The 22,447-nt window shown below is 33.6% G+C and overlaps 1 pseudogene; it reads right to left on the minus strand.

Annotated features, from left to right (window-relative positions):
- Positions 1-16,304: 16,304 nt before the first annotated feature.
- LOC113625156 (protein tilB homolog pseudogene) lies at positions 16,305-17,663 on the minus strand (annotated as a pseudogene).
- Between the last annotated feature and the right edge of the window lie 4,784 nt (positions 17,664-22,447).

Below are 22,447 nucleotides of genomic sequence, written 5' to 3' on the forward strand. Positions count from 1 at the left end.
CAATCTAGGAAACTCCCAACAAGTCCAGAATAAAAAAGAATTTGGGAAATGCATATGGGTTTTGATGTTGCACTCACTTTCCAGAAATCCATTAAATGTTGGCTTTGTCAAAGGCAGAAATGAGAACAAATAAATATTTTATATCAGACACCTTCAATTCCCAAAGTCAAAGCCAGTATTATTACATTGGCTTATAACATAAAGCAAGGAAAAGATGAGTTGGAAAAAGGTTTTGTTGTTGTTCTGACTTGGGTGTGCCTCTTTAATGAATTGCATCTGAAAGGAAGAACAATATAAATGTCCACCCACCAGGCTCAGAAGACAGAGAATGAAACTCATTTATCCCAATTGCTAGATAAGCCAGAGATATTTTAGGCAGAAGGTATAAACTGATGGGATTTTTGTTTATCTGATGTGAATAATAAAAAGGAAAATACTGGATGTCAGATTTGCATACAGAAAGAAAACTACATTTGGTCATTGAAAAGATAGACTTCCTTGTGATGGCAGGTTTTTAAACAAAGATTTAAGGAAACATGACTCTTTGGTGAAATGAAGTAAACACTGCTATTGCAGGAAAACAGTTTTTGAAACTAGCGGGTGCTTCTTTTTGATTGTTGACAAGGATAGATGAAATGATTAGTTTAATTCAGGACAAGCTGCAATGATATAGCTTTTGAGCATTTGTTAGAATTCAGACAGAAAATATTATGTAAAACTTACTGGTCCTTCAAATGTCACATCCAATCACACTTACTCCTGAAACAACAATCTCTGTTAAAGAGGATGTTTCTCTCAAGGTGAGAAAGGACCTTTTTCGTTCAATGGTAAACAAGTACTGTTTTCTTTTAGAAACACCATGCCATTGATATAGTCCTTTGTAAAAGAAGATCCAGGGAGTGATTTTCTGCAAGATTTTCTATAAATAATATGACACCATGGTCAAATTATTTCAAAAAATATTGCATGTTGTACATCCTATTTAGAGAATCTCTAAGAGGTTTCACAGTATGCCTATTGAAGAGGCCGTGTGAGTTATTAACCCAAAGAAGCTAGTTTAAAATATGTTTTTCTTATGTTCTGTTCATAGCACAATTTTAGCATCAACCCCTTTTATTTCAAAAAGTGTGATTAGATGGAATTCAAAAGAATGCCTAGGGGTTCCCTGGTGGAGCAGTGGTTGAGAGTCCGCCTGCCGATGCAGGGGACACGGGTTCGTGCCCCGGTCCGGGAAGATCCCACATGCCGCGGAGCGGCTAGGCCCGTGAGCCATGGCCACTGAGCCTGTGCGTCCGGAGTCTGTGCTCCACAACGGGAGAGGCCACAACAGTGAGAGGCCCGCGTACCACACACACACACACACACAAAGAATGCCTAAATAAACCTTGAATGGATTTGAAAACAGAATGAAAAATCTTCTCTTTCTTTAAAGCTACAAGAGTGAGTCAAGGACTGACACATGTATGATATGATGATAAAAGATATTGGAGATCAAAATAAGGAACTGAGATGATGAAATAAATGTCTTACCAACATTTTTTACTTCTCTTTCTTGTCAGAAAGTCATTAGTGGTTTCTATTTCTTTAGGGAATCTTTTTATTATAGCTAGAAAATATGACTGTTTGGAATATAGTAATTTTTCTAGAAGGATCATCCCTCAAAAGAGAGATTGGGATTAAATGTATAAGAAAAAGTCTTTTTAAAAGGAGAAGCAAAATGGTTTGCAGGGGTTACAAAATGTGCGGGAGGGTTAAGATGAATTAAATTTTATATCTTTTAAAGAAATAATTAAATTTGAGTTTATTTTGCAGTGTAAGGTTGCCAAATCTTTATAGCCAGAAAATAAAACATCAAAGAACAAAACGACCCTTTTAAAAACAGAATTTACAGTTTTTGAAGAGGCACAGAAATTTTCAATCAATAAGATAAAAAATTAAAAGTGTATAATGAATACCTAATCGTTCAATGTATTTTATGGTTGAACACTGATAGGTATTTGGAGGAAATTTTTGAAAGAAAAAAATCGCTTTAAAAATTTAAGACACTTACTAAGTGGAAATTATAGTCCATTATAACTGCAAGGTCTTTTTAAACTTATATTCTCATAAGGTTAATGACATAGATTAAAATGCTAAAACTGAGGACTAAATATGAATATGGATAAGGATGAGTTCTTCATATTTATGCAGTATCCATACTTAGCAATTGTTCTTGAACCTATACATGAACTAAATTATCACAATAATAGTTTACATAATATATCGTAGATAGCAATTAATATTTACAATTGATGAATCTGAGATTAAAGAATTTATTAGGTTGATTAAATTTGCATGATGTATCAGATAAAAGGCTAGATTGTGTTGCAGTAACTAATGGTCACAAAATGTGAGTGCTTAAAATAACTAACGCTTATTTCTTCTTTGAGTTACATGCGCATCTTGAGTTAGCTGAGATTCCGTATTGTCTTTACCTGGGATCCCACTCTAACAGAGCAACTTCTACATGGAAAAGGAGAAACACAAGATAGATATGTGCTACTCTTAAAGTTCCTGTCCAGAAATAACACTTAGCATCCCTGCCCATATTCCCCTAACTGTATCAATCTCATGACCGCTTTTGAGTTCTCTAGAGTCAAACTTGTAATCTCCTCTCTGACAGGGGCACTTCAGAAAGGAACCAAAGTACCTGGTGTTGTGAACCATGAATGTTGCCCACCATTCCAGTTCTAGCCACTGCCCTACAAGTTCACCCTGAGAGGAATTCAGGATAATGCATTCTGTGCTTTGGATATATGGACTACTAGATAGTTAACATGCATATCTAAGGAAGAATTTCAATGACCCTGGATTCTTACATCTTCCCAGACACACAAAAGCACTAAAATCATTAACGGAGCTGTCTGATCCTCTTGTGTAGCGGTAACCTTTCACCTAGATCTTTTTTTTATTTCCCCCACATGCTTATTGGAGTACAACTGCTTAAAAATATTGTGTTAGTTTCTGCTGTACAACAAAGTGAATCAGCTATATGTATACATATATCTCCATATCCCCTCCCTCTTGAGCCTCCCTCCCACGCTCCCTATCCCAGCCCTCTAGGTGGTCACAAAGCATCGAGTTAATCTCCCTGTGCTATGTAGCAGCTTCCCACTAGCTATCTATTTTACATTTGGTAGAGTATATATGTCAATGCTACTCTCTCAATTTGTCCCAGCGTCCCCTTGCCCCAATGTGTCCTCAAGCCCATTCTCTACGTCTGCATCTTTATTCCTGCCCTGCCACTAGGTTCATCAGTACCGTTTTTTTAGATTCCATATATACGTTAGCATACGGTATTTGTTTTTCTCTTTCTGACTTTCCTCACTATGTATGACAGACTCTAGGTCCATCCACCTCACTACAAATAACTCAATTTCATTCCTTTTTATGGCTAATATTCCATTGTATATATGTGCCACATCTTCATTCATCTGTCAATGGACACTTAGGTTGGTTCCATGTCTTGGCTATTTTAAATAGTGCTGTAATGAATATTGTGGTACATGTATCCTTTTGAATTATGGTTTTCTCAGGGTATATGCCCAGTAGTGGGATTGCTGGGTCATATGGTAGTTCTATTTTTATTTTTTTAAGGAACCTCCATACTGTTCTCCATAGTGGCTGTATCAATTTACATTCCCACCAGCAGTGCAGGAGGGTTCCCTTTTCTTCACACCATCTCCAGCATTTATTGTTTCTAGATTTTTTGATTATGGCCATTGTGACCCGTATTCACCTAGATTTTGTCTGCATGTATTCCCCAACCAAAATTCATATATATCCTGGCTCCTCCCCTCTCTCTTCAGAGCAGTTCCTGAGAGCTATCTGAGAGGCTGTCTCCTGGTCTACAGTCCTCAGTAATACACTGAATAAACTCAATTCAAAAATCTTACGTTGTGTGCATTTTTTTCACCCCTGGTGGACAGTTAAACAAAAATCTAGCCAATATTTAGTAGTAGAAATAAGGTTAGAACAAAGGATAGTTGACAATTCAGAGTGTTTTGCTTCATTATACATCTATCTTACTATTTAAAGTATATTATTGTATATTATTTGGTTTTAATAAAATACATTGGATATGTGCTATATGAATTAGAAACATACTGGTAAAGTGCACATCAATTTCATCCTACCAATTTCTTGCATTTAAAATAAAATGAGGAGGTTTCCATTTCCATTCACAAAAGATTATCTATAATGATAAGTGCCCTCCTGCTTTAATAAATAGAAAATTGGCAAAATATATTAAATAACTGTTCTTGGACATTAGATAATAGGCACAGTGTGAAAATAATCCCCAAAGGAAAAGAAACAAACAAGGTGAGACTTTTCTCTAGTTAACTCTCTGAAAGCATTTTCCAGCTTCTGTAACACATGGGAAAGCCAAACAAAGACCAGCAGTCTCACTGAGATAAGGAGACATAGGTCAGGGAGAACAAGCCAGGTAAAATATTTCAGAGAGGAGACTTTAACTGAAAATAAATACACATATGTGTGTCAGAAAGCACACAACCTGGATAAAAAAAAAATCAAGAAATAACAATCACAGAAGAGCTATAAGATGAATAAATTCCAGAACTTAACACAACCATGGGATCATTCAAATTTCCTCTAGCAATACAGAACTAGAAAAATTGGACTTTAAAATTATACATACACAAATATATTCCAGTGTTTAAGGAAGATGTGAACACAAGAAGGAGCTAAATGGAATTTATTAAAACAGACCCAAACAGGATATCAAGAGATGAAAAATACCAAATTTAAAATAAAATATATGACAACTGAGATTAACAACTGATTAGAAACAACACACAAACAGTTTAGTGAACTTGAATACATAGCAATAGAACTATTTAAAATGAAGTACAAAGAGTGTGAAAAATTAAACTGAGTATGAATGAACTGTGAACCAATATCAATGGGACTAAAATATATGTAATTGGAGTCCCAGAAGTAAGAGAAAAAAATATATGAAATAATGGCAAAAAGACCTTTAAAAAATTATTGCAGGAAAGAAGAAAGAAATAGAGCATTAGTATAATTAAATCAACAAATTAACTTTGATTTAAAGTGGTAAACTTCAACCAAAGCATATTGATAACAATGCATAATCTACCTATATGCTGTCTACAAGAAACTTTAAATAAAAATACACATGTAGGTTAAGAGTAAAGTTGGAAGACATACCCTGCAAATATTACTTTAAAAAAAACTGGAGAGTCTATATTAATATTGAAGTAGACTTCAGAATAAGAACACTTGCAAGTGGTAAAGAGGGACATTTTATAATGATATAAAGAGTCAATTAATCAAAGAACATTATAATTCTATATGTGCATGCGTCTAATAACAGGGCTTGAGGATATACAAAATAAAAATAATGAAACTGAAAGAAGAAATGAGAAGCTAGGTAAAAAGGCAAAGAATTTAAAATAAAGATCATTAAAATACCCCCTGCAGGCACCAACTCTAGGATTATTTCTCTATTTTGATCACCAGCCCTTCCATTGATAAAATCTTCTGGAAGCACCCCATCTCAGATATATAATAGGGAATAAAATGATAAAGCATTGTCCTTATTGGGATAGTTCTTTAAAGTATTAAGACAGGGAGTTATAATCTCAGAAGTGTTAGAATTAGTAGTTAACAGAAGAGTTCCAAAGGATGAGAAATGTATGGGGTGGAAAGGAATTTGGTATCTACAACCCAGCTATGCCACCCCTACTATATATATCCTTTTTTCTGTGGACTTGTGCATGATTTATTAAAATAGTAGTTTTCTTGGACATTTTAATTTTCTATAGTTCTTAATTCACATCTTGTTTACTGCCTCTTTTTTTCACCCTTCTCTTTCCCATTGGCTGTCTGAATGCAGACAATCCAGCAGAAGACTCCAAGACTCAAGGAGATAATGAAATCAGAAGAAAGGAAAATGCAGGATCCCTGAATCACCACTTAAAATAAGGTGCCCAGGAGATCCAATGGAATGGGCACACCAAATCCTTTGAGTGTGTGAGTGAAAAAACAGGTTTCTATTGTGTTAAATTATGGAAATTTTGGCACATTTGTTGAAGCTCTCTAGATAACTGATTAATAAAAACAATTTGAAGTTAGGCAAGATATTTTACTCTGTTCTGGGTGCACAGTGCCTTAGTGCTACATATGAAACACTTCCACATGAAGGCTTTCTGTGATGGAAATCCGGATCCCTGGTGTTTTGTTTTGTTTTGTTTTGCTTTTGTGACACTAGACAGTTAAACTGTATTCTTGCTCCTGATTACATTGGTTTTATGACTTATTCGGGGACTATTACCATCAAACTTTTTCATAACTTTGAATAACTGCAAAGTGACAACTTAATGGAAAATTGAAACCACAACTACCATTGCTAAGATTCCTCCACAACTTGGTAAAGAACAATGGATTTTCTTTTCAACTAGTTTTACAAGTTTATATTCAAACATTTTCTAATACAATATTCACTTAGCTGGTTATACGGCAAATACTGCACGTCCATTCACATTATAAAATGAGATAGAGATCAGGAAAATTATTTATTGATAAACTCATTAACCCTTTTTTGATGCAATTTAATATAGACTGGTATTCACTACAACAGATTCATCTCAAAGCTGTTACTTCCACATAAGGTAACTATGGTTATTAAATCAAATACAGCATTACAAGTCTCCAGTGTAATTAGAAAATGAACCTGAGCTATTTTTTGTGTTTACATCCTTCATATAACTATCAAATATAATGCTAGCCTGTTGGATTCAATTTAACTGTAAAACTGTCATCACAAAAATGACTATACTTACATTAAAACAATACTGTACTTTTGAAATAAACTGAAAATAAATTTACAAACATGATCGAGGTAAAATTTTTTTAACCAAGAATATTTTATTTTTTAATTTTTGAAAGGCTATGATATGCTGTTGTTAATCATGATTTGTTTCTTATACTGAAGCCAAATCTTCAGATACATGGTTGCAGATTTAATTGCATTTAAAAATGTAGTTATCTTCAGTATTTCATTAGAACAAATGTTTATTGAGCATTTACTACCAGTAGATCATACAAAATATATGGTTACAGTGTAGTGAATAATGATAATACTAATATGCTAGATTATTAATAATTGATATCGCCCTGGTTCTCTTTCTCTGTCTTTTTTGTTTCTCTATTTGTTAGATATAAAATGGAATATGATGTGTGTGTTAGTATCTTGTACATAGTAATTTAAAAGATTGAGTAATTTCATTTTGAGGTGTTCATATGTGTATGAATAGTAAATATCACATATAAGGAAAAAAATCCTCTTTTCAGTATATTAGAAGGATGATTCAAAAGAGAATTTTTTCATACATGCTCTAGAATGTGTTCATGCTCATTAAAAATAATATTTACATTTAATGTTTAAAAATCATTTTAGTTTTCAAAGAATTCTAACAAGCAATTATAATTTTTCTGAAACATGAAACTGCTCATCTTTCTTTAGATTTTTTCAATAGAAAATGATAAAATAAATGCCATTTTTTAAATTTTAAATAATTTTAAGGTATAAATCTGAACAGTTCTCTTAAGTGAAAACCAAACTTTTATTTTTCTCCTACTAGAGTTCAGATAATCACTCTTTAACACCTAAAATTCTTGTTTTATTTGTTTTTTCTTTCTTCAGACAGTCTTGAGAACTTAATTCATTATTTGTTTGGTTTACTAGATAAAATAAATTACATTTTATCAAGGTTGATAAAATTTTGGGTTTTCACGTCTATTTTATTTCTTCATCACTACTATGACTCCGTAAGTGTGCACCATCACTGCTTAATAGAAGCAAGAACAAGTCAGAAGTCAAGGCAAGGAAACTGCCCAATGACAGACAGCTAGGGTGTCTGAAGGTCTAGAGCAGACTGGCAAAATCATAACCAACTTCTTAGATGAAGAGACTTTGGTGTCATATTATTTTTATAAACCCAAGGAAAATTCTTCTTTAGAATAAATACACACACACACACACACACACACACACACACACACACACAGACAAATATTCAGACTAAATCTAATCATGTGCTCTCCTAAACTTCCTGGTTCCAGCCATTAGCCTCTTTCCTGATCTCTCTGCTTCTCCTGTGTTCACCTTTGCCTTCCTGCAATAATTATCTACAGAGCAGCCATGAAGATCACCTTAAAATCTAAGTGAAAACTTCTCATGCTTATGCTCAAAATCTTCCATATTGTCATTTCACTGAAGATGAAGCCAAATTCCTTATAATGGTCTACAGAGGCCCACTCGTTCTGTGCACCACCATTTACCTCCCTTATTTTTCATCTTCTCACTTCATTCTGCTTCTGTCACACTTGCTTCCTTGCTATATGTGCAACATACCACATACTCACCTTGCCTCAGAGACATTTCACAGGATTTTCTTTCAGGTTGGTATCCATATCCCCTATGTATCTGAACTTTGATCACTTCCATAAAGTCTTTGATCAAATATCTCCTTCTTAATGATACCCAACCTGAGTACCTTACTGAAAATTACACCTGCACCCAGCCAACCTTCCAGATCACTCTTACCTTACTATAGTTCTTTTTCTTTCCTTTTTAATTAAAAGGTTTATTGAAACATAATTAAAAACCATAAAATTCATCTGCTTTAAATTTACAATTCAATGATTTTTAACATATCTACAGATTTTAGCAACCATAACCACAATCTAATTTTTTAAAATCTCTATAACTCCCTGTCCATTTACAATCAGCTCCTATTCCCCTAGGCAACTTTTATACTTACCTATTTCTGTCTGTAGAGATTTGTCTTTTGGACATTTCCTATAAGTAGCATCATAAAATATATGTTATTTTGTGTCTGGCTTCTTTTAGCTAGCATGATGCTCTTGTGTTTCATCTATGTTGTAGCATGTATCAGTAATTATTTCCTTTCTATTGCTGAATAGTATTCCATTGTATGTATATATTTCCTTTTGCTTATCCTTTCAGTAGTTGATGGACATTTGGGTCATTTCCAATGTGTTGGCTATTATGAACAATGCTGCCATAAACATCCATTTGCAAGTTTTTGTGTGACATATGTGTTCATTTTTCCCATACTCTAGTTTTACAGTATCCATGACCTTGTTACATGTCATAAATGTACTATTTATTCTGTTAATTACTTGCTGACATTCACCAACCACTAGAATATAAATTCAAGGATTTCTGTTGCTTTTGTTGAGAGTACCTAGAACAGCTCTTGGTAGATGGTAAGAATTCAAAATGTTTGTTGCATGAATGAAGCAATGTTTACATGTAGAGTGTATATTTCTGTTTCTAGACATATATTTTTAAGCAGCGTATTTCTTCATGCTTCCACTTTTTCATCAAAAAGTATTTAGCCTCTTCTATGCTGTAGGAATATGTTAAGATTAATATGTATAAAAATGGGTGGGAAGGGAAGGAAATAACTTTCAAATGATAAAAAAGAACTGAGGTAGGTAGAACAGACCCCCAAAGATATCCACACACTAATTCCCAGAACTTGTGAATATGTTAGGTTACATGGCAAGGGTGAATTAAGGTTACAGATGGATTTAAGGTTGCTAATCAGCTGACCTGAAAATAAGGAAAATATCTTGGGTTATCCAGATGGGGCCAAAAACATAATCACAAAAGTACTTTATAAGTAAGAGAAGCAGAGTCCGAGTGAGAGTAGGAAATGGATGGTAGAAACAGAGTGTTGGAGTGATGTGATATGAGAAAAATTCAATCTACCATTGCTGACTTTGAAGATGAAAGGATCCAGGGAATATGGGCAGCCTAGAAGCTGGTAAAGGCAAGAACATAGATTCTCCCCTAGAGCTACCAGAACGGAGTGCAGCCCTGCTGATCCCTTCATTTTAGCCTGACCTATTTCAGACTTCTGATCTCTAGAACTGTAAGATAATATATTTGCATTGTATTAAGCTACTAAGTTTGTGGTAGAGCAGTAAAAGAAAGCTAATAGAGGAACCATATGTACTAACTACACAGGCAGGTAAGAGAAGGGGCCTAAATCCCAATTATGTTAATAAATGGTTGCTCTCTTTTTTTTTTTAACATCTTTATTAGAGTAAAATTGCTTTACAATGGTGTGTTAGTTTCTGCTTTATAAAAAGGGAATCAGTTATACATATACATATGTTCCCATATCTCTTCCCTCTTGTGTCTCCCTCCCTCCCACCCTCCCTATCCCACCTCTCTAGGTGGTCACAAACCACCGAGCTGATCTCCCTGTGCTATGCGGCTGCTTCCCAGTAGCTATCTATTTTACGTTTGGTAGTGTATATATGTCCATGCCACTCTCTCACTTTGTCACAGCTTACCCTACGACCCAGCAATCCCACTACTGGGCATATACCCTGAGAAAACCATAATTCAAAAAGAGTCATGTACCAAAATGTTCATTGCAGCTCTATTTACAATAGCCCAGAGATGGAAACAACCTAAGTGTCCATTATCGGATGAATGGATAAAGAAGATGTGGCACATATATACAATGGAATGTTACTCAGCCATAAAAAGAAAAGAAATTGTTATTTGTAGTGAGGTGGATGGACCTAGAGTCTGTCATACAGAGTGAAGTAAGTCAGAAAGAGAAAAACAAATACCATATGCTAACACATATATATGGAATCTAAGAAAAAAAAAAAGGTCGTGAAGAACCTAGGGGTAAGACAGGAATAAAGACACAGACCTACTAGAGAATGGACTTGAGGACATGGGGAGGGGGAAGGGTATGTTAATAAATGGTTGCTCTTGTGTGTACTATACTCAGCCCAAAGTAAATTTTCAAAGTAGTAGGAGTCATGGTCTCTGCTCTTGAGGAAAAAAGTTTACAAACTAGTCAGATTTTCCAATGGGAAAACACAACCATATGGCAAAGATGTTAGAAGCACAAAATTGTGCCAATAGGATAATCAACTATCATTTACATGGCCAGCCATCCCAGAGAACTGGCAAGCAAGGAGCATCACTGTAGCAGCTGTTTCCATGGCCCCAAATCCTATGATAGTGACTGAAAAAGAAACAAAACAAACAAGCAAATAGAAACCCTCTCACATGTTGAACTTGTGAAACTGAGAGGCAGCATGGTGTAATCCAAGGGACTATGGAGCTACCTTAGACCATCTAGATAACGATCTCAATTCCACCCCACAATAGGCTTGTGACCTTGGGTGATTTACCTAAGCATCATCTCCTTCCTTATCTCTAAAATGAAGTTGGACCCTTCCAGCTATTCTCTGGGAACTGCTGGGATCACTTCCAAAATAAGCCATATATTCTTTCTTTATTCATTTTTTAAATAAAACAGATATAATCAAGGACAATTTTAGTACCAGGAAAAAGTTTGTGTAAAATTTACTTACCAATATTCAAAAAATAATTATTATCTACCCATTTTTTGCCAGACTGTCTCACACCCTTATAAATATGTTAACATCTTCTCATTTATACACAAAGCACATAATATAATTTATTTAGAAAATATGTAAATTTGTATAGAGTACATATATAGGAAGAACATATTTAATGAAGCATAAAAGTTTTATAACTAAGCCAGGGTATTTTGGAGATTCTGAATACATAACTGAAAGAATAAAATAAATTTTGATGTTGCCATGTGATATATGTGTGTGTGTGTGTGTATATATATATATATATATATATATATATATCTTATAGGAAATTATATCAGATGATTATGGAGGCTGAGAAATCCCAAGGTCTACAGTCAGTAAGCTGGACACCCAGGAAAGCTGATGGTGTATTTCCAGTCTGAGTCCCAATGCAGGAAAAGAATAGTGCTCCAGATCAAGGCAGTCAGGCAGGAAAATTCTCTTTTACTTGGGGATCCATTAGTGACCAAAAGCTGTTAATTTCATGGAATTCCCTAGAGGTCTCAGGAATACCTAGGAGAGAGCTATCCATGCTACAATAATCCATTTGCAATATTAACCCAAACTCTGGTGGCAGTTATCCACAGTTATGAAAAACATTTTTCTTTATCAGGTAAACCAGAGAGTGGGATGGGGGGAAGGTTTGATAAGAGATATAGTACCTAAACAGTCTGTGTAAAAATCATATGTAGCTTGAAAAATATAAAAGTATATAAATGATGTACTTCTAAAGGAGAAGAAATGAGACTATGCCATAATAAGCAACTTCAGGTCATCAAAAACTATAACAACTTTTACAAGTAGCAATAAAATATTTTTAAGAAGAAATACTTTTTAAAATAAATAAGCATTTACTCATATATCTATAAATATATGCACATATTTAAGCAAAAATATGAGTCTCTTATTCAGATATTATTTTTGTTACTTTTAATTATTATTCTCAAATATTTCTTAAGACTTTATGATCTTTCTTGGTAAACTTAATTTCTTTCAAAATTATAATAAGTCGTTTTGACAACATGAATGAATTAAAACTAGCCATTGTTGCTTTCCTTTCGATAGAGTTTAAAATACCAGTCAGTTACAGAGTATGTTCTCTTATCTTCTGAATAGATTTTTTAGAATGTAAGTCTGCAGTAGTATGTATAATTTAGCTAAAGCAAGTAGGAAAAAAATGAAGATATATTTATGTAAATTAAATAAAATAATAGCAAGTACCCCAAATATCCATAATTCAAAGGCTCCTCGGTAACAGTTTTTATTCTAGTAAGTATGAAAGATTATCTTAAATAAACAGCATTTATTAAAAACTATCATGTACTCTACCTCATTATTTGTATATTATTTCATTAATTATCACAGAAACCTTATTGTTTAAATACATTATCATATTTGTAAAGTTATACACTTATAAGAGCTTAAGTATCTGGTGACAGAAATAGGAGTGCAAACTCAGACGGGTCTTACTACTAATCTATAGTCTTAAAAATTCACTCTAAATTTTCAAGTGATGTAATTTAAAAGTCTCATTTTCTCATCAGTAAAACTGGAGTAATGATAATGGACTCAGGCATGTATATGTGTGAGGTGAGCAAGTATGTAATTAGATAAAATATTATATGAAACTTCTTAATTTAGTTTCAGGCACAGACAAAGTACCACCTTGGCATCTCACTAGAAGATCTTAGACAAACACTACCCATCTGGGTCTCAAGTTTATTATCTCCAGAATAAGAGAAATACACACTTTGCTATGTTGAAATAAGGAGTACTTGTTATAATGTATATGAAAGCTCCTCGTGATGTATAATGTGTATATGTATATATACATACAATATATGTATAATCAATGTGACAGAGCTTTATTGAAGTCCTTTATAGTTTTCAGTTTATACAGTACTCTAAATGTGTTTACTAGTAGTATAAATAATCCTTCATGTTCCGTATTATATCTCCTAAATAAACATCAAACATTGAGTTCCTATACATTAAACTAGCTTTCCTTTCTTTTTTAATGGTACTTCTAGAATAATTTTTTTTTTAATGAAGGAGATGATAGTATCACTCCTTTCTAGCTGTGAACTGTAGCTCAATGACTCTAATGTGTATGATTTCCAACTACTCTCTTCAACTTCTTTTAAAAATATATACTTTTAAATAAGCAGTACTCTGTTGCTATAAGACTATAAAGTAAAGCTATCTATCCCAGCAATACTTAGGCATTTTTTGTTTTGGTTTTCAAATTGATGGTTTGAATTTTTTAATCTTTATTATCGAAGACGGTAACTTCAGGGTTACGAAAATATTATTGACCTGATTCCAATCTGATTAGATACCACTCAACATTGAATCTTTAAAAACATGTAATACCTTTTTGGCTAATATTGGGTACTGGGTTCACACAGACAAATCAGGCTTCCCTCATGACAAATAGGAGATCAAATATTATGGTCAGGGATTAGATAAGAGAGAATATGAAGTAGTAAGTGCTACAGATATACAAGATGTATATACAATATACAATATATACAATATACAAGATATTGTATATACAATATACAAGATGAATAGTCATTAAGGTAAAATAATCAATATGTTTAGATTAAGGATTTTGGATCTTCAGAAAAGACACAAATAAAGTTAGCCCTTTTTGAGACACAGTTGGGATAAACATTAGAATAATTCCTATCTAAAGATTAAGTTTAAATTTTTTTAGCAAAAACTGCTAAGGAAAAACATTACAAACCTGCTTTATGCTTTAAGCAGAATAACCCTCTTAGATATCAAGCAGGGCTCTTGCTCTTAACTTATGAGTGAATTATTAAAGCTCCAAACGAAAACAACTCCGTGTCCATTAGAATCCAGGGAAATTGGCATTTAAAATTTTTTTCTATCATTCTCCAAGTAACGACGACACCTTAAATACCAAGCACTGTTTATTTGTACTTCTTGAGATTTCATGTACATCGCACACTTATTAAATGCACTTTAAGCTAACTCGCTTTTCCCAAGCATATTTTATTAAAGTGTACCACGCATAAAAAGAGCACTAAACTTAAATGTACATACTCATAAATTATCAAAACATGGACGCTTATGAAAGAAGACGACAATAAATAAAACACCTGATGCCCCTGGTTCTCCCTTAATCACACTCCTCTCCTTCTCCCCATAGGTACATAATACCATATATTTTAACACTGTAGATTAATTGGTATTTAATAAACACTTATATAGAAGGATCTATATATAAATATATTTGTATATATTTAGTTATATTTATGTTTCTTTTTTCCTTATTTGTCTTTTTAGAAATAGTGTTTTGCTGTACAATTCTCTAATTCTCTTCTCTGTTATGCTTTTCTCTCAGGTACACACAAAGAATAAAACTGCTAAAATGTAAGATATGCATGTATTCAAATACAATGGATGATTCCAAAATGTTCTGCAAAGTGTTGGTAATAACGCTTTGAGCATTTTTACTAGCCAACACTTTATATAGACAAATAATCAGCTATAGCATATTAAGATACATTTTTAAACTTTTAAAAAATTATTGAAATATAATTGACGTTAGTTTCAGGTATACTACATAATGATTTGACATTTGCATACAATATGAAATGATCACCACAATTAGTCTAGTAACCATCTGTCCCCATACAAAGTTATTATAATATTATCAACTACATTCCTTATGCTGTGTATATTACATCCCTATGGCTTATTTATTTTATAACTGCAGGTCTGTACCTTTTAATCCCCTTTGCCTCATTTTCCCATTCCCCTATCCCCTCCCTTTTGGCAACCACCCTCTTCGTTCCCTGTACCTATGAGTCTGTCTTCATTCTGTTTGTTCTGTTTTGTTTTTTATATTCCACATATAAGTGAGATCATGCAGTATTCGTCCCTGCCCAGCCAACGGCTTGGCCTGAGGCATCCCAGTACTTGTGGAGACAGGCTGGTGGGCGAGGCCATTTTCCAGCACTAATAAACTAGAGGGAGGATTCCAAAATGGCGCTTGCCAACACCAGTGTCTTCATGATAGAATGAGCTCCCCTAAATGGTTGCTGCCAGTGTCTATGTCCACAGGAGGAGCCCCAGTTGCCTCTTCCTTCTCTAGGATACTCTCCAAGATCAGCAAGTGAGTCTGATCCAGGGTCCCTTCACATTACTGCCTCTGCACTGGGACTTGGAGCCTGTGAGATTTTGAGCATGCCCTTTAAGAGAGGGGTCTATTTTTCCTGTATCCCTCTACCTCCCCTGTACTGAAACCATACTGGCCTCCAAAGCTTGACATTCTTGTAGCTCATCTTTCCAGTGCAGGACACCTGGATTAGGGAGCCTAATGTGGGGCTCAGAACCCTCACTCCTTGGGGAGAACCTCTGCAGTTGTGATTATCCTCCAGTTTGGGGGTCACTTACCTGGGGGTATGGATCTTGACTATACTGCATCTTTGCCCTTCCTTCCCTTCTCCTTGTGGTTCCTTCTTTACATTGTTATTTTGGAAAATATTTTCTGCTAGTCTTCAGTTGTTCTCATAAATATTTGCTCTCTAAGTACTTGTGATTTTGGTGTGCCTGTGGGAAGAGGTGAGCTCATGGTCTTCATACTTTGCCATCGTGGCCATGCTCCCCAAGGGACACATCTTAATTTTAAACTAGTTTAAGTAGTACTATACAAAGTTAGGAGTTAAAACATTGTATTAGTAATATTGATAAATAACTCTGTTAACCCATAAATGTTATGCATATACTCTTTGCGTTGAGTAAAACTGAGCCTCATGGGTCACAGTCAATGACCATGCAGCCTAATGTTTCAAATCAATGGAGGCATCCATGGTTAACAATAAAGCGTTGATCTTCATTACTTGGTATAATTTTGGTTCAGATCCAACGCTTTGGGGAGTGTATTTTTCCTCTTGAACTACATTAGCTACATCAGGAAATACATGCATGTTAGAATCTACTACTAGTTTCTCAATTTGCTTGCTTCTTTTGTTTGTTTGTTCTCTGCCTATGTCCAAGGTAGTTTTCAAAGACCTGGATGTTTTCTACCACCTGTAGTTACTTTTTCTACTTTGGGCATGCAGATTACTAAAGATTTCCTAGCAGAGTTGCTGTGAGGTTTGAGCTCTTCAGGAAATATAAGCTGATGTGACTTTCCCTTAAGCCTTCCTCTCACATACACTGACTGCGCATTGACATCAATTACCTATAACTATAGACAGCAAGATCCAGGATGATCTGGTTCTGTCTTCCATCATATTTCAAGAGAAATCAAGTTTGGGCTCATTTAGTTTTAGGGCTTTTCCAACTTTAGTGATCAAAGTTCTCGGTGGTTTACCCTTCTTCTTTGTAATACTTAATTTGTCTTGGTCTTTCCATCATTTTTCCATATCTAAGAGTTTCCCATCTACAATCAGGAGTAAACTGAAGAAAGCTTATACCAGAATGCTGTTATTCTTTGCTTTCATCTAATTTATTTTGGTTGGGACCCTTTTTTCATACTTCTAGTGTTCTGATGTTCTTTGTTCACTAAAGAAAACAGGATAGTGGTGACGATATCTGTGTGCCAATGTCTGTCAAAGCCAGGGTTACTTTTCTTCTCATCTATTTTTATGCTGTTCTTAAAGTTTCCTCTGAACCACTTTTCTGTATTTGCCCATTTGAAACAATAAACTTTTCCTCCCCAATTAATGGGTAAATTCTGAAATTCTTGGATTCATTCTGAACTCTCTTTATCATCCCACACTTTAATTGTTAAGGAGTTGCCACCACCAACTTCCAGTAACGTTCAAAGTCAGCATGTGGGTTACCCATGCAAAATAACTCCTTCAGATGGAGAATGTGCTGCAGGGTTTTACTGTTGCTCAGGCCGCCAGTGAAATTTATCAAGTTAATTTTCTTTAGCCCTTCAGATCCTTCCAAATTTTCAATCTTTTCAGCGTTATTTAAAGCAAAATCAAAACATTTAAGTTTCTTGAGGTTGGTAACATTTTAAAATTTTTCTACTGGGATTATTTTAAAGGTAGAAAATTCTGGTACCATTTATCAATATGATCTCTTTCTGTTTATTGCTGATATAAGGAGAGTTCCTCCAGGGGAAAAATTACACAGTTACTGTGTTTGGCATTCTGTCTAATGAAGTATTCTGTTATCCCATCCATAGCACCTTTCTGGTTTTGGGGCCCAGGAAGCCTGCCTGGGATCCCAAGGACTGTCAGTAATAATTCAAACTTCAATCATTAATATATGAATGTTCTGTTTGTGCCACATGCTTGCCAGCACTTTGTATGTCAATATTTTTAAAAACTTTGGTCATTCTGGTGGCTGTGCCAGATGTGTCTGTCACTGTAATTTTAATTTACATTTCCTTTATGACTATTGATGTTGATCTTCTTTCCTATGTCTATTGGAAATCTGAATGTCTTCTTTTGTGAAGTGTTTGCTCAAGTCTCTTAGTCATTTTTCTATGTGTTTTTTATCTTTTTGTCTTACTGATTTATAGGGGTTCTTTACCAATTTGGGGTATGAGCCCATTGTCTATTATATGTGTGGTAAGTGATTTTTCCTACTCTGTTGATTTAAATATGTTATTGTGAAAATTTTCAAACATTTGATGGATAATTTGTGGGAAAAGTATAATGAATCTTTATCTATCATCATCCAGCTTCAAGAATTATTGCTCCATGGACAATCTAGTTTCACTTTTACCCTATCCATTTTTACCCACAATTGGATTATTTTAAAGTCAAGGTTCCAAGATATCATATCTCTTTTTATTTGTAAAAATGTCACCATGAACCTCTAAAGGATAAGAACAAATTTCCACAATGTAACTAAAATGTCCTTATTAGATATAATGTGTCTAGTGAATGATAGGTTTTCTTATATTTAATACAGCTTGATGTATCAATCTTTTCCTTTATAAACAGTGCTTTCATTGTCTTGTTAAATTCTTTCCATACTTTAAGATGTTAAAAAATTTCCTATACAATTGTCTAGAAATTTTATTATTTTTTCCTTTAGTATTTGGATTTAAAATCAATCTGGACTTGATTTTTATGTGTGGTTGGGGTCAGGTTGTTTTCTTTTTTTAATATATAGGTATCTACACAACATCTTAATTGAGTTTTTTTTGGTATGTTGCTCTGTGCTCTGTATTGCCACATTACTGTATATTAAATGCCTATGTGTGTGTTAGTCTATTCACGAACTTTCTATTCTGTTCTATCGGTGTATTCATCTAACCTAGCAGCAATATTACACTCTTTTAATTATGACAGCTTTTAAATAATTCCTGCTAACTAGTACAACAGATACTCCAATGATGTTCTTCTTGAAAGATTTCTTGGCTATTCTTGGCCCTCTATACATTTCAGTGTATATTTTAGAATCAACTCAACTTTTACAAATGAAAAACTAAAGTGTTGGAAATTATCAGATTTGCATTACTCTATAAAGCAATTTGGAAAGAAGTAAAATGCTTATAATACTCAATCTTCCAACCCATGGACATGGAGTATCTGTTAGCTATCTACTATCTATCTATCATCTTTCTATTCATCTATCTATCATCTCTATATTCTTTATTCTCAATTACAGTTTTTATTTGCCTATCCAGAAGTCCTGTACTGTGTTTATTAGATTTATTCCTACTTATATGATATGTTTTGGTGCTTTTTTTAAAATGGTATTTTATATAATACTATTTTTATTTGCTGTTATTACATAGAAATTCTCTTGATTTTTTCACTGCTTTTGTATTCAGCTACCTTGTGTAACTACTTATAAATATATATATGCAAATTCTTTTGGATTTTCTACATATTCTACATGTTCAGTTACATAATCTGGGAATACCCTATTTTTTTTCTGATTATTCTAGCTTACATTTCATTTTCCTGGACAAGGAATTATTAAATTGTAGGGTAATTTACCTTACTAGAAGCAGATATGAATAATTATGAGCTTCTTTTTTTATAAAAACACCTCAAACATCTAATCCAACTTGATATCAAAGAGAAGCATCTAAAAAACTTTTTTCTTTTACTTAATTTTAAAAAACTCATTTATATTATAGAATAGGTCCATTACCCTTTCCTCAATGATGTTCACTTAATATAGTGTTCTGTAATGAAGTACGAGGTATATACATTTTTATCTTCTCATTTTCTAACTTTCTCTCTTCTATCCAACTATCAACCATCATTCTGTAAATGGCTGAATCAAAAATAATCACAGGACATGGTCAGGAAATATTCAGGGAATACTTTTTATATACTAAAAAGTATGCCTATTCCCAAAATGTTTAATACATATACACATGCATATATCTAAACTCATGAAATATTTATTTTGAAAAATCAATATGGTAGCTATCCTACTCTAATTTTAAAAATAAAATAAACTGAATCTTAGAGAACTTAAGGAACATGTCCAAGGAAACTCATTAAAAAGTAGTGTATCCCATAGAGAAAACATGATATAGCTAGTCCTCTAGTCTTTGTCAGTTTATATATTCATTGCTTGTTTGTTGTTGTTTTTAAAAAAGTAGAAAAAATTTATCCAGTATTTATTTTTTCAAATTGTAGGAGAATATGGCTTTCCCCCAAGATATGAAAACCTACACTTTAAAAGTCTTTAAGAGTAATAAATTTTTTAGAAACACAAAAATTGTTAATTATGTCTACTTTTGAAGATAGAAACATTGACACAATGACCTATATATTCAAAAGGTCTTTTAAATCTGTTTTTGTTAGGACTTTATAAATAATTTTATGGTGGTAAAGAGAATAACAATAAAATAAGGACAAATGATAAGAACTATTATCTTTTCAACAGATGATTTTCTTTAAAAATAAGATTTTAATTCATATAAAAAAATTTTATTTCAACATTTTACCTTAGCATCTCTCTTCCTGATTGTATCCCGTACATTAGCATAGATATAAAACATTATAAATCCCCTATTATTTAGTTCAGCTTGGCTGAAATGCAGAACTTGAAGCCAGAGAGTACAAGTCATAATTAGAAAATTAATTAGGAAAATAGTGGCTATTATAACACACTATTACTTTGAGAAGACAAAGCATTCAACTAGTTATTATGTCTTAAAATATAGATAAGTTTAAGAAAAGCAACTAATAGCTAAGATACATTTTAAGTTAAATCTATACAAATTCAAAAGCTTCTCCATATAGAGTTTTTTCTCAGAATCTTTTTATAATGAAGATCAAAATATAATTCTGAAATACTTATAAATTTTTGCTTTAGTGGTTCCAAGAACATTGATGTATAAATGTGAGACTAAGAATAATTGTTAGAATAAATTATTTTAGAACATTATTTTTCATATTGAGTACATTTGTTCACATTTGAAAACAAAGGCACAGAAACCAGAGAGAAAATATCTTATCCTTCTTTTTTTTAAAAAGCAGTTATAGAAAAAGTGACAGCTTTTACCTGTTGCATGATTTTGGTTTTTTATCCAAATGGCTAACCCACATGGATAAGGACTGATACATGTTCATTTCTTTTCTTTCAGGTGTATATAGCACAGTGCTATAAAGAATATATTATAATGTCCAAAAATACATATCTTTATTACCTGAGGGAATATATAAAACCATCACTAAATATATTTAATGTAAAAAAATAAGCTCTATATTATTATGGCATTCTAACTGGAGCACTAGCCTGGGGAACTGAAGGTGCATATGTTTGGGATAACATAAACTCCTTAAAGTGACTTCTTCCTTATAAAGATTGTCTAAACCAAATTCCAGTAGGAATGCACTCTTCTCGTATTTTTATAGCATACACGTTTGTTTGATTCAAGAAATCCAAATCCTTTCCTGTGGTTGGTAAATCCACATTGCACAATAGGTTGTACTACTGAGAATAACATTCTGCAGATGACAGAACCTAAGATGAAGAAGCAGCATGACAGAGCTGATCTGGGTTTTGTTCACGAAGTGCTGTCCCAATAGTTTTTGTGACTTGAACAATCGATTTTTTTTTCTCTTTGTGCTTCAGAATTTTGTATCTAGAAACAAACCAATAATTTAAATCAAGAACTAGCAAGCTATGGCCCAGGGGCCAAATCTGGCCCACAAACGAAGAATGTTTTTTACATTGTTAAATGGTTCATTTGAAATGGCTACACAAATACCTAAGTAATATTCTTAATTCTTTCTCTTGGCCCATAAAAATTAAAAGATTTACTATCTAGCCCTTTGAGAAATGTTTGCCAACAGTCTTCTAGATAGTTTCTAGAGTGTCTTCTTGATTGAGTCCTTGACTCAAAATAAAAATATATTTGATTCTTTATCAGCCAAAGTTAGGCCAAAAACCAATCTAAATGTATCAAATAGAAGCATGTTAATAGAAGGAAGAGAGGTTTACAAAAGTGTGAAAAGGCTTGGGTAAAGCCTCTGGTAGCATTTTGATGATCAGAAACCCAAAGTTACTGGCTGAGTTGTACCCACCCAAAATCATAGGTTGAAGCTCTACCCTACAGTACCCAAGAATGTGGTTGTATTTGGAGAGAGGGCCAATAAAGAGGTGATTAAGTCAAAATTAGGCTGTTAGGGTGGACCCTAATATGACTTGGCTGGTGTCCTTATAATAAGAGAAAATCTAGACAAGCAGAGAGACCCACCAGGGATATGCATGCACAGAGGAAAAATCATGTGAGGACATGACAAGAAGGTGGCCATCTGCAAGCCAAGGGGGGAAGCCTCAATAGAAACCAACCTTGCCAACACGTTGATTTTGGACTTCTAGCCTCCAGAACTGTGAGAAAATAAATAAAGTCATTCTGCTTGTGGTACTTTATTATGGAAGCCCTAGCAAACTAATACAAGGAATTCAAGGAACTGCCACCAATGATCTCTGGTCCTATGGGACCAAATGGTGTGATTTTCAAGAGGACACTCAAATGCCTCCA

Source organism: Aethalodelphis obliquidens, unplaced genomic scaffold (genome assembly GCF_003676395.1).
Source record: "Aethalodelphis obliquidens isolate GAN/ISIS:26980383/991018 unplaced genomic scaffold, ASM367639v1 scaffold14, whole genome shotgun sequence".
Lineage (NCBI taxonomy): Eukaryota > Metazoa > Chordata > Mammalia > Artiodactyla > Delphinidae > Aethalodelphis > Aethalodelphis obliquidens.